At 41.6% G+C, this 12375-nt stretch overlaps 1 pseudogene; it reads left to right on the plus strand.

The window, feature by feature from the left end:
• LOC120573340 overlaps window positions 1-12375 on the plus strand; it is a 64100-nt pseudogene that overhangs the window by 25676 nt on the left and 26049 nt on the right.

Genomic DNA, 12375 nt, shown 5'->3' on the forward strand with positions numbered 1-12375 from the left:
GGCCACTAGATGGCGCTCGCGGGGTGCCGACGTGCGTCCGCGACGTCATCACGCTCGCGGTATGCGCGCGCAGCTTCGACGATTAGATGCACTAACGTATTCGGCCACTAGATGGCGACCGCAAGTAACGACGCGCGTCCGCGACGTCATCACGCACGCTCATATCCCCAAATTACATGGCAGGTTTGCGCGTGCGTGTGATGACGTCACACATGCACGCGCGAAAACGCCATCTAATACTACTTAAAATGATTCACCTGAATGATACATGAATTCATTTTAATGAATTAATAAACCCCTGGGCTGTAATATTTCAGATGTGTTAAGATTTCTGCTCATGTTCAAAACTTTGTGCACATTCAAAATACAGTATATCTCATCTGTGTTCTCTGAGGTTTGGAGGAGTCGTGATATTTTGAGAAAAATAAAGTGATAATACAATAAGCTATTACAAGAATAAAGTCACTATATTTCAGAAAATAATCCACCTGCACCATAGTCTGCTGTGTAGTATGTGATATCTCAGCTGAGACGGTAGATCTCAGACCTCCTGACAGACACAGAGCCCTGTTTGGGTCTCTGGTCTCTGAATGAGACAGTTTAGGGAAGTGGCTGTAGGCTACGCGGCTCTACATCGGAGGTGGAAACACAAAACTACGCAGAAATAGGGACACATCTGCTGCAGCATGCCCACAGCAGAGCGCGTCCATAGTCCTGGATCCTCTGGCAAAAACTGGTCTGCACTGCTCTGCCTACTTTCCAGTTCCTCATCTCTCATTTCCACACTGTGCTCAGAGCTTCACTCCCATCCTCCTCAATCACATCTTCTCCATCATCTTTCTCTATGAAGGATACATCTGATATTAACCTCTTATCCTAATTGTAACCTAATATAATAAAAACACACTAACATGTTAGTGTTACTGAACACCTTTCAGTCAAAATGGCTAAACATGGTTTGCTTTAATTTTGATATAAGCTCACCTTGTCTCAAATCCAAAGAGGAGGATGAGGGGTCTGTTGCTACTCCACTCCCTGGTGGGACAGTTTCTGAAACTGAGGACCATGTACCAAGTTACCTATGACACTGATTAGCCTATTACTGCTAATTATAGACACTATAGCCTATTAATTTAAAATTAAAAATGTTTTAAATGAGGCTATTACAATGGTGTGTTGTATGCAAACAGCATTGTTAGTGTTTATGTATTTAGTCTTTACCTCAGATTACATGTATAACCAAATGATCAAGTGCATGTTCTTCTCTTTATAAGGGTTGTCTCGGTCCGTTTTTAGCACTAACAGTCACGGAGATATTCAAGCAGTTTAGCACCATGGATTTGGTTTTCTAGTTAGTGCTCACCTTTCTTTGAAAAGAAGTCAGTTACCAATTGTTTCCCCTCATTCTGTTTTCTCTCCTCCTCCTCCTGTCTTTCCTTTCTTTTTGGTAGCCTGATTTGGCTTTCTTTGAGAAAGACATTTCTACAGCAGAAGTTTGCGCTCAACCAGATGCTCAACTAACATAAACAAAATGCATGCAGATGGAGTAAACCATTTGGCGCATTAGCGGGGGGGGGGGGGTGAGACCTTTTTGTATACAAAATGTAGTGGGTCAATCAACCAAGTTATTCAGCCAATATACTAACTTTACATTTCATCTGATATGCATTATGAAATGTTATTATGAAATAAAAATATCCAGGTAAAATAAAATATATTCTAGACTTTTGAAGGGCCCTCTCTCCCCTTGGGCCCTGGTAATCAGTATTGGTTTTACCCCCGGTCCGATGCCCCTGGTGTCTGTGCCGCTGCTCGTCTCTATTTCTCCAGAGAGAGACACTAAGCGACCCACAGGTCTGCTTCAGAGCTCCGTGTGTTTGAGTCTGACCTGAGACTGGAAACGTCGCGTAATAAAAGGTTGACAAGTAAACGTGTGGCTGAGGGGGCGCCCTAGGATGATCATGTTTAATAAACACGTTTTATTTCGCTTGTTGTTCTAATTCTATTATTAATGAGAAGTAGACCTAAGGGCGACACGGCGCCCCCAACACATTTGACGCCCTAGGCAATCGCCTTGGTCGCCTATAGCAATCGCCGGCCCTGAACGGCGACAGCTTTTATCCTTCCTCCGCCTCCTAGTGGCGGGTGGTGCATTGAAAGGCCCGACGGCCAATGGGATAACTGCAACTTTGTCACAGGTGTGAAGCAGTTCTTTGTCTCACCACCAGTCTGCCTTGTTCCCCACGTGTTGAAGGTAGATTCTCCATTTTGGCGACTCTGCTTCCAAGTGGCGGCCTGGAGGAGTTTGGTGAAACCGGCTTTGGGATTCACATGTAGGCCAAGATCCTTTGTCTTGCCTTCCCTGTGTCCTTTGTCTCTGCGGTCAGCTCAATCTGAGCCATTTTTGGTTCAGTGTTTAACCCCCTGCTTGGTCCCAACAACATATCTGTACATGTTGTTCATACATTGTTGATATTACATAGCCATACTTATTCTGCTCTTATAACACTGCAACAAAGTTTTTGTCCTGTCTATGCACCACTTGTCTATACTTATTATATCACATTGCACTTTTTCTGCTCTTTATGCACTTCTGGTTAGACGCAAACTGCATTTTGTTGTCTTTGTACTTGTACTCTGCACATTGACAACGTTGAATCTAATGTAATCTAACAGAGACACAGCTAACACAACCAACCTGTCTGATCAGGGGAAACTAGCATACCAGTGTCACATGTTAGACGCCTACACAGTCTCAGTAGTGTCAAACGCCTCTTGATGAAACAGATAGGCCTCCATTTTAATCACCACAGCTGTCATACAGCGGCCATGTTGGGACTCAGAGTGCAGATAACTTCCTGGAGCGTCCGCAGTGAGACACAAATATGTACAAAATATTTGAGAGAAAAGACAGACTTTAAGAGCCTTTTTGTCTTTTATTGACAGAATACAGTTGAGATCAGGGACGTGCTGCACATTAGTGGCATAACTAGCCAACACCGGGCCCCTATGCAGTATTATTAAGGCGGGCCCCCCTACTATAGCACGTCATGATGGCACAATGTCCACGAGTAGGCTACCTTGAATCGGACAGGATAGGATCATAGAGACACAGCATATAAGACGTGAGATGACTGACAAAATCAGGAGTAGCCTACGCGCACAACAACAACAAAAAAACACTGGTGAATGCGCACTATAAAACATGAAAAAACACACAAGGCCAGTCCCTCCAGGATTTTGCACCCTTTTTTGAGATTGTTGCGGCCCAAAATCCCTGATTTCATGGGAGCTTTTGTAAAAAAATTTGATAAAAGTTGCGATGTCTTTTATATGTTTGTTGCAATGTCGTTGCAGGAGAAAATTTGTTTGTATAGTTTTTAAAAATAAAAAGGAAACTTGTTTTTGGGAGAATAATAATTATTACTATTAATGAATTACTCTGGGCTGAGATTTCCTAGGAACCAAAAAGGCTCAGGATGCTGCAAATGTTGGTATAATATGAAAATGGCTGGTGCATTTAAGACAAAAAATAATAATTTATTGAATTAATCAAATATGAACAAAATGAATCTCAGTGGCTTGTTGATCTTTACATTGTTAGTTAATTTCCTATCCTGGACACACACACACACACACTCCTGGCCTGGGACACACAGTCATACGGTTTGATAAAGTACTTTTTGGACTTTAACTTATAATTGCACTTACAATAACGAGCGTAGCTGTCCTCAATTTAGGTCATTGTGTCGTCTCATCTGCGTTTTTTCCTGCATCCACAGTGTGTGTGTGTGTGTTTGTGTGTGTGTGTGTGTGTGTTGTGTTTGTGTGTGTGAGCGCGCGTCAGTCACGGGGGAAATGGAGCAGCAGCCCCGCCTGCTGCAGAGAGCCAACAGTATTCAAACAGCAGCAACTTCAGTGACAGCGTACATTGATGTTACAATGTATACATGTTGTTAGGACGGTCTGAAATGTTTTGACGGTCTTTCGCTGTACGTTTTGTTGGTAATGTGAGATGTTTGAGTTACACACACGTCTCGTCTGCATAACAGAAACAAGGAAATTAATTTGACCCATTCTCACTCCAGCTTGGTCAGTGGCAGCACGTGGGACTGCTGGGATTGTGTTAGTAATGAAAATAGTACAGGGAGCCCCGGCTGTCAATCAATGTCTTCCAGTGTTGTTGGCGCCTGATTGGTCTGGGCCCGTAAGCACCGCTTACCCTGCTCACCGATAGTTACGCGTCTGGTGCACATCTGTATAAACACTGGCTAACAGTAAATCTGCTGTTTGACATGGCCCACAGTAAAGAGTCTCTATGATAGGTGTGTGTGTCAGAACTTGTTGCTATGGTGATTTCCGCAGTGAATAATCCAGATATTTTTTTTTTCATTGTTTCTATAGTTGGTATGAACAGAGCCAAAAGTTTAAGTCCGATGGATTCCATAGTTACATGTCTCTGACCGGCACAGCATTTCCTACATTTTGACTCACCATGATGTATGAAGAGTGAAAACTGTAGAGGAGAGAGCAATTTCTTTGGAAAAAAATTCAGAGAATCATACTGCAGCTCCCCCCTCTGTCTTCCCCTCTGGCTAAGCAAGTTGGGCCTCATTCACCAAAATCTTCCTAAGTTTTCTCTTAAATATGTTCTTAAGAAAGTTTCTAAGAAACGTTTACGCCGGATTCATGACGTGTTCTTAAACAGCAGATTTGTTCGCACCTGTGTTCTTAGGATTGATGAATCCCACGTCTTCGTAACTGAAAGCGCATGCCAGTTGTTCGCCCCAAAAATTCCCATATAAGGACATGACGCTTCCTGTGCACCTCCTGGGAGACAGGTTGTCGGAGCTTGTCGGAGCCGCGGTGGAGGAAGTACTGAATCTCAGTACTTAAATAAAAGTACAAATAACAAGAGACATATTTACTTTAGTAAAAGTAGAAGGTGTCCACAACCACAAACAAGGCCTGACTTTTAAGAAAAGTTCCTATCCTAACCATGAAACGGAAATATGTTGTTAGAATCGGAATGCGGTTGGTTTTATTCATGGATGTATTTCATTTTCTTTAACCATGCAAGGTCCAGCCAAATAAATAAGATATGAACGCGTCTTACTCTGCCTGGCGGAGGAGTAAACGACGCTGTGGAGAGAAATAGATGGCAACTTTGATTTAAAAACGAAAAAAAAAAAAAAAAAAACGTTTTATTTTTTACTTTTACCGGGGCTGTATTACCGAGGGTCAGCGGCGCTGCGCCCGTGCTCTGGAGCACCGGAGCCGGCTTGGATCAGCGGTGCCCCATATATACGGTATCTACGGCAACCAAACTTTACTGGAGAGACAAACGTGTGACAGTCAGGAAGACGTTTTGGCAAACTGATCAGAAAATGTAACGGAACATTGTAGAAATGTAGTGGAGTAGAAAGTATAGCTAATTGCTGCAAAATGTAACAAAGTAAAAGTCAAAAGTAGGCTATGCACTATTGAGTCTACTTAAGTAAAGTACAGATACGTGAAAAATGTGACTTAGTACAGTTACGAAGAATTTGTACTTTGTTACACTCTACCACTGCATTTCGGCCCTATAAATAGCGATCAATCACCAAATAACGCAGGATTTAATCAGTTTAATTGCTGATGTAAATTGCAGTCTTAGTGTCTTTTTTGAATAATATGATTTTTTATCAACAAATGATCAGAAATACATTACAGTACAATACTATCATTGTAAACGATCATTGTATAATTAAATAAAATGCAGTAAGCAATCATTTGGAGCAAATTGTCATCACTCAAATGTGCGTAAGAGTGCTTTTCAGTGTTCGTAGATTTTGTTCTTAGCTAAGAACAAATCCAAGTTAAGAAAACATTAGTGAATGCCAGAATCTTCGTTAAAAGAGTGCATAAGAAGGTTTTAAGAACAACATTCACACATCAACATTTATAACTTCATAATTTCATATTTATAATTTCCGAGATATTCAACATTCACCTGCAGGATCTGTGCTAGGCTAAGCTAATGCTGGAACCGTCAGACAGCGTTACAGCACGCACAGAGATGAGAAGGGTATGTATCGACTTGTCTAACTCTGGGGGTTACAGTGAATAAGCTAAATTCCCAATAAGTCGGCGTGTTCCTTTAAAAACACACTTTGACCTTTTGGTCTAGAGGGAGAGAAAATCATCTGAGATGTGAATTGTTAGAGAGACAGAAAGAAAACAGATGTTAACCTGGTTTACTCACTCTCTGTCCCTGTCTCTCAGGTGCTTTTTATCAGAAGTTTAAGTTGTAGAAGGCTAATTTCTCATTTGGTGTGCAGATGTGCTGCAATAGCAGCAATCGGTGCAATGACTATTATTCTACATATTTATTGATTCTTTATTCTTTATGTCCACTTTTTTTGCACATTAGCTCCAATCCACATTTTTCAACATAGAAACTACATTTCTTCGTAAGAACGGTTGGTGAATGAGGCCCATTGTTTGAAAGGGCACAATATTCCCTATATTTTGGCCTAAACACAGTGTATGAAGAGGTAAAACTGTGGATGGTATCGCAAGGTAAAGAGAATTTTGCTTCTGCCTCTTTCCACTCTCTCAGTTGGGCCCTGCCTTTTTAAGTCTGAGCATTCCATCCCATACACACCAATGTAAAAATAGCAGAAAGGGTTCCAGTAATCCTACTGCTCCGAATTGTGACAAAAGTGACAAAATAACGCCAACATGTTCCTATTTACATGTTGTGATTTGTATAGTCACAGGGTGTAGGGGGGCGCGGGGCACAAAGTAACGCGGGGTTAAATGTAACACAGGTTTTTTAGGTGGTTGCACAGGGTAGAGCTGGATGTGCTTCAGGGCATGTAATCACATCGCCATTAGACATGTTCCAGCCAATTTGGAATTCTGTTTAATTCTGCTGTCTCCGAGAGAGAGAAGAAATTGTGTTTTGGCGTCATAAAAGTATTGTTTTTGGTCAGAAGTATTTTTCGATTTCTAAAGAGTGTGTGAAAGTCAGTGTATCTAATCTTATATTGCCTTGAACACCGTCCTCTTGGCTAAAACATGGTACCATTTTAAAAGATGTGACCATCGCTTAGCGAGTGCTAGCCGGTCCTGAAGTAAACGCGTCACAGCGGGGCTAGTTGTAACGCGCTGTTACAACTAAGCCGCACCTATAATTATATGCCATTTCTAATTCACAAAGTCTTCAATTTGCATTAATGTTTCAAAACCAATATTTTGAAAGTATTTAAGTACAGCGTGAACAACTATGTATTGCATTTCTTTTGTCCACAGAATGAGAATTTTTTTTATTATTATTTTTTACATTTTATTTTTTTAATTTTTTAATAGATCCATAAATGAAACTATTATATTATGCAGAGTTTAGTAAAAACGTGTTTTATACAGTTTTATTAGGTGTATAGCACAATGCTATTGAATTATTTGTGTTAAATCCAACTTTTTAACGAGTGTTACAACTAACCCTCTATCTGTTACAACTAACCCCGCATATGGGGCAGGTTGTAACATTTCACCTATCGCCACTCTCGAGGGAATTGTTCAAGAACGATAGGTCCTACAAACAAACGTTCAGTGCACCTTTGTAACAGAGATATGTATGTTGCTTGTATAAAAATATGAGCAGTAAAACTCAAATGGTTTGAGAAATATTTAGCCAAAACCAAAAAGTGTTACTTTGTGCCCCGCGCTCCCCTACATAAAACAACGTAACATGAGACACAGCCATCTTCTAACAGTAAACAAACCGGGAACTATATTCTCAGACAGGCTTGCTGCGAGCATATCACTCCGCCCAAGTACTATATTCTTCCGCCTGAGAATATAGTTCCCGGTTTGTTTACAGTTAGAAGACGGCTGTGTCTCATGTTACGTTGTTTTTTGTACACGAGGTGACTCTACAAATCACAACATGTAAATAGGAACATGTTGGCATTATTTTGTCACTTATTGGGAGCAGTAGGATTACTGGAACCATTCACCTGCATGTTCTGTGCTGGCCTGATGCCGCTGGAGCCGTCAGACAGCTTTACAGCACGCACGGAGACAAGAAGGGTATGTATCGACTTGTCTAACTCTGGGGGTTACGGTGAATAAGCTAAATTCCCAATAAGTCGGCGTGTTCCTTTAATGTTGGATGTTGTGTTATCTTGTGTAATGACTGGAGTTATCTGACTGGTTTTGCCTCCTGTTCTAGTTTGACTCAGTCAGTCTGCTCTCCAGCTCTGTGGATATTCTCTTATTTACCTAAATTTAATGTTGAACTGAATACAAAAGACATTCATTAAAAAGAAATAATTACATTTTAAAGTGCAGTTTTCTACTGATACTCTTTCAACTAACTCATAAATCCCTGACTGTAATATTGCAGTCTTTCCAGATGTGTTTATCGTTGAATTTATCATGATGATAAAAAACAACAATATATTGTGCAGCCAAAGTTGTAATTGTGTTTTAGTTCTTAAAGTGAATGATGTTGGCTGTGGTTGGGTTCTTGTTGTGGCATCTTCACTGTAAAATAGCTCACAATCCACATGGTCCACTCCTTTTATAACAGACAAAAATACTTTTATTTTCATAAAAATGTGAACAAACAACTCGAGACTCTTGACTGACCATTAACACTGTTTCAGCTATAAACTGGTGTCTAGTTGACTTTTTTCACTGGCATCAAATCCTTAAAGAGCCTGAAAGTATTGCAAAACCGTTTTTCGTTGCATTGGGTGTAAGAAAGCTTCCTTAGTTTCCTCCCAGTCAGAGCTGACAGTTCTCCATGTTAAGCTAAGCACTCAGGCTACATCTACACTGCTCTGTTTGGGGTTGAAAACAAATATCTTTTCCTACGTTTACGCCTTGTATCCACACTATTACAACGTTTCCAAGCCCCTAAAATGGAGACATTTGGAAAACAGTGGTGCCCACGTTTGGGACACAAATGGAGATCTTTGGAAATGGTGACGCATGGCAGTCAGTCTTATCTGTTAGTTTCAGGCTCCCAGACCATGGTCGCATCATGATCTGTACACGTTCTAACAGTGTTGTTGTTGCTTTTCATATGTACCATTCAGAGGCCCTGCTGGATCAAGACAAGTCATTGTGGTTTTCTCAAACCTCCTGTGGATGATAAATATAAAGACTGAAATATAATTTATTTCACAGCACATTTCCTCATCTGTAAACTCTGAGAAACTCAAACTGTTGTTGTAAATTAACTGTTGCTGCTCTGAGACATTTGTGTTACAGTTTTACTTAATTTTGACAGAAGTGTCTGATTTTAGCAGGAAACCACGATGACGGCAGTGGGCCTTTTAAACACTCTGCTGGATTTAAAAGAAGATGAATTTAAGCAATTCAAATGGCATCTGCGGCAGCCAAACATCCTGGAAGGTTACCAAAGCATCAAAGAGTCCAAGCTGGAGAAAGCAGAATTGCAGGACACAGTGGATGTGATGGTTAATACCTATCACCTTCATGGAGCTCTGAAGGTGACCAAGAAGGTTTTAGAGATGATCAACAGGAATGATCTGGTGCAGAGTCTGCCAGACACAAGCTCAGGACCAGAAGGTCAGTCAATCTTTTTAATATGTTTTTTTCAGGCAGAAAGACTGGGGAATGAAGTGTGCTTTTGCATCACAATGACATACTGTATATAATGGGTTGACTGACTGTGAGGAGTATTTGCTTGTCTTTTAATTTCATTTTATTTAATTGTGTAAGTGCTGTTGCTGTTTATGACTAATTCCATCCATCCATCCATCTTTGTCCGCTTATCCCAAACTTCCCTTTCCCGAGCCACATTAACCAGCTCTGACTGGGGGATCCCGAGGACTTCCCAGGCCTGGTTGGAGATATAGTCCCTTCACCGAGTCACAGAGACTTCTTAATGCGAGCAATTAACTGTGTAGAGTTTGAATATGATCAGTTTTACAAACGTTGATGGCCAACTGCACATTTTCTCTGATGTTGTCAGAAGCTTCATTCTGACGGGACAGCCAGCTGTTGATGGCCGGGATCTCCTCCTTGCTTGCCGGCCAGTGATGCTCACAGACACCACTGTTAGCTGGAAGTCTGAAACAGTACACAGGCTGTACAAAAGGCCGTCAATCAGGAGTGATTGTTGTGAGTAGGCTGCATGTTGGAGAATAGCGTGGACACGCACCTCACACCGTGTGCACCACCCGGAGAAAAAAGTGAGAGAAATAAAAACGAGAGGTCGCAGTACGGACAATGACTATCCAGTTGAGATTGTGTGTGTGTGTGCATCCTCGAGATCTGACTACACACAAACACATGTAAGCAGAGCAACCCACAACCATTTTTCTACTGTTGCTTAATTAAATATAACATCAAAAGAGAGAAGTTGTCTGAGTCTTGTTTTAAACAGACACACCTGGGGCGAAGTTGGAAACCAGAATCAGCTTTAAATACAGTCCTAATCTAGTCCTCACTAACACAGGCCCAATTATAGTAACTACATGAAAACTTCACTGTTTGTGTTTAGCCTACATCATCAGTTTCTATCATGTGAAACAAGAGTTCAAAAACTGAAGCTGAAGACAGATGCTCCCCAGCAGTCAGCTCCCCCTGCTGCTCATAAGGTGCCTCTGCACCCCTTTCGTTTCAGACCCTCCCACCAGCCTTTGGGCCACGCCTCCTCATTTACATTGACATGTGTCAAGTCCAAACGAAAAGGCAATGTTAAATGGAAATTCAAAAGCCAAATATTAAATCCAAATGAAAATCCAATGTTAAATTGAAATTCAAAAGCCAAATATTAAATTCAAAGCCAAAGCCAAATGGAAAATTAAAAAAAATAATATTTTTAATTTGATCTCGCTTTGTTTTCTCTTTGGACTTTCAATTTCTCTTTGGACTTTCAATTTGAATTATGAATAAATATTTCCTCCATACTCTGGTACCAAGTACACTTATGAGCATCCCTATGTTTGAATATGGTGATTGTTATAGACAATCCATGACTAGCACAGAAGTCCAACAACAAACAACCACTCTGGTTTAGATCAGGGTGGCCGTTCCTCCCAATCACCCCTCTCCATTTGTCTCCATCATCGTCCACATGCGCGTTGAAGTCCCCCAGCAGGACTATGGAGTCCCCCACTGGAGCCCCATGCAGGACTCCATACAAGGTCTCCAAGAAGGCCGAATACTCCAAGCTTTTGTTTGGTGCATATGCACAAACAACAGACAGAGTTTCCCCCCCACACAACCCGCAGGTGTAAGGAGGCAACCTTCTCTTCCACCATGGTAAAATCCAACATAGCGCTGCTCAGCCGGCTTGTGAGTATCCCCACACCCGCCTGGTGCCTCACACCCTGGTCCATCAAGGCCCCTGACCTTCACTGCCACCTGTGTGGCAGCGCACCCGACCCCAGCAGTTCCTCCTACAGGTGGTGGCCCATTGGATGGAGAGGGAGTTACCACATTGCTTCTTTGGGCTGGCCTGATCGGGCTCCGTGGCAAACCCAGCCCTCCATCTGGGCCTGGCTCCAGATGGGGCCCTGGGCTTCCTCTCGGCAGGGTAACTCTACCTCTTCCTCATTCACTCATAGGGTTTTTGAACCATTCTTTGTCTGGCCCCTCACCTGAGACCACTTTGCCATGGCAGACCCTACCAGTAGCACAAAGCTCCAGACAACACAGCCCTCAGGTTCATAGGGACACACAAACTTCTCCACCATGATAAGGCGATGGTTCCTGAAGAGGTGACAGTAATTTGTTAATGATAATTGAAATGTTACTTTGCATTTCCACACAGAGTCAGTTGAAGTCAGTGATGTTGGAAAGACTTCAGAGAACAGAGGAACTCCCTCATCTCAGAGCAAAGGTAAGCTGCTGTATTCTCTTGTAAGTATTCAAGCCCTGAGTGAGAAATTGTACTTTTAAAGTTTGAAAAAATATAGTCCAAGTAAGTTAGTGACTACATTCTCCAACAAGTTAATTATGGTGTACTACAATTTACTTGAATAACTTTAGCTTTCTGAGCTAATGTGAAAGTGTTGACATATGAAAGCATCAAACATGCATTTTAGATGAAGGAGATGAGCAGATATCCAGTAGTTCCTCGTCCCAGTTTTCTCATCACTTTTAAAGTGTACGTATGGGAAGCAGCAAATAAATTATCTCCATTTTTGCTAGTGACCCCTTATAACCCCCCACATTGGGAACCACTGTCTTAAGATCACATAATTAGCTCTAAACAGGTGTTCAACTATAGATTCCATTAGAGTTCGAACAATCATAAACCACAGTCTGAGTAAGACATTCCCTGGTGATCAGCTGAATAACGTGCATAAGGAAATGACAATACTTCATGCTCATCACATATTGAAGCTG

Source organism: Perca fluviatilis, chromosome 14 (assembly GCF_010015445.1).
Source record: "Perca fluviatilis chromosome 14, GENO_Pfluv_1.0, whole genome shotgun sequence".
Lineage (NCBI taxonomy): Eukaryota > Metazoa > Chordata > Actinopteri > Perciformes > Percidae > Perca > Perca fluviatilis.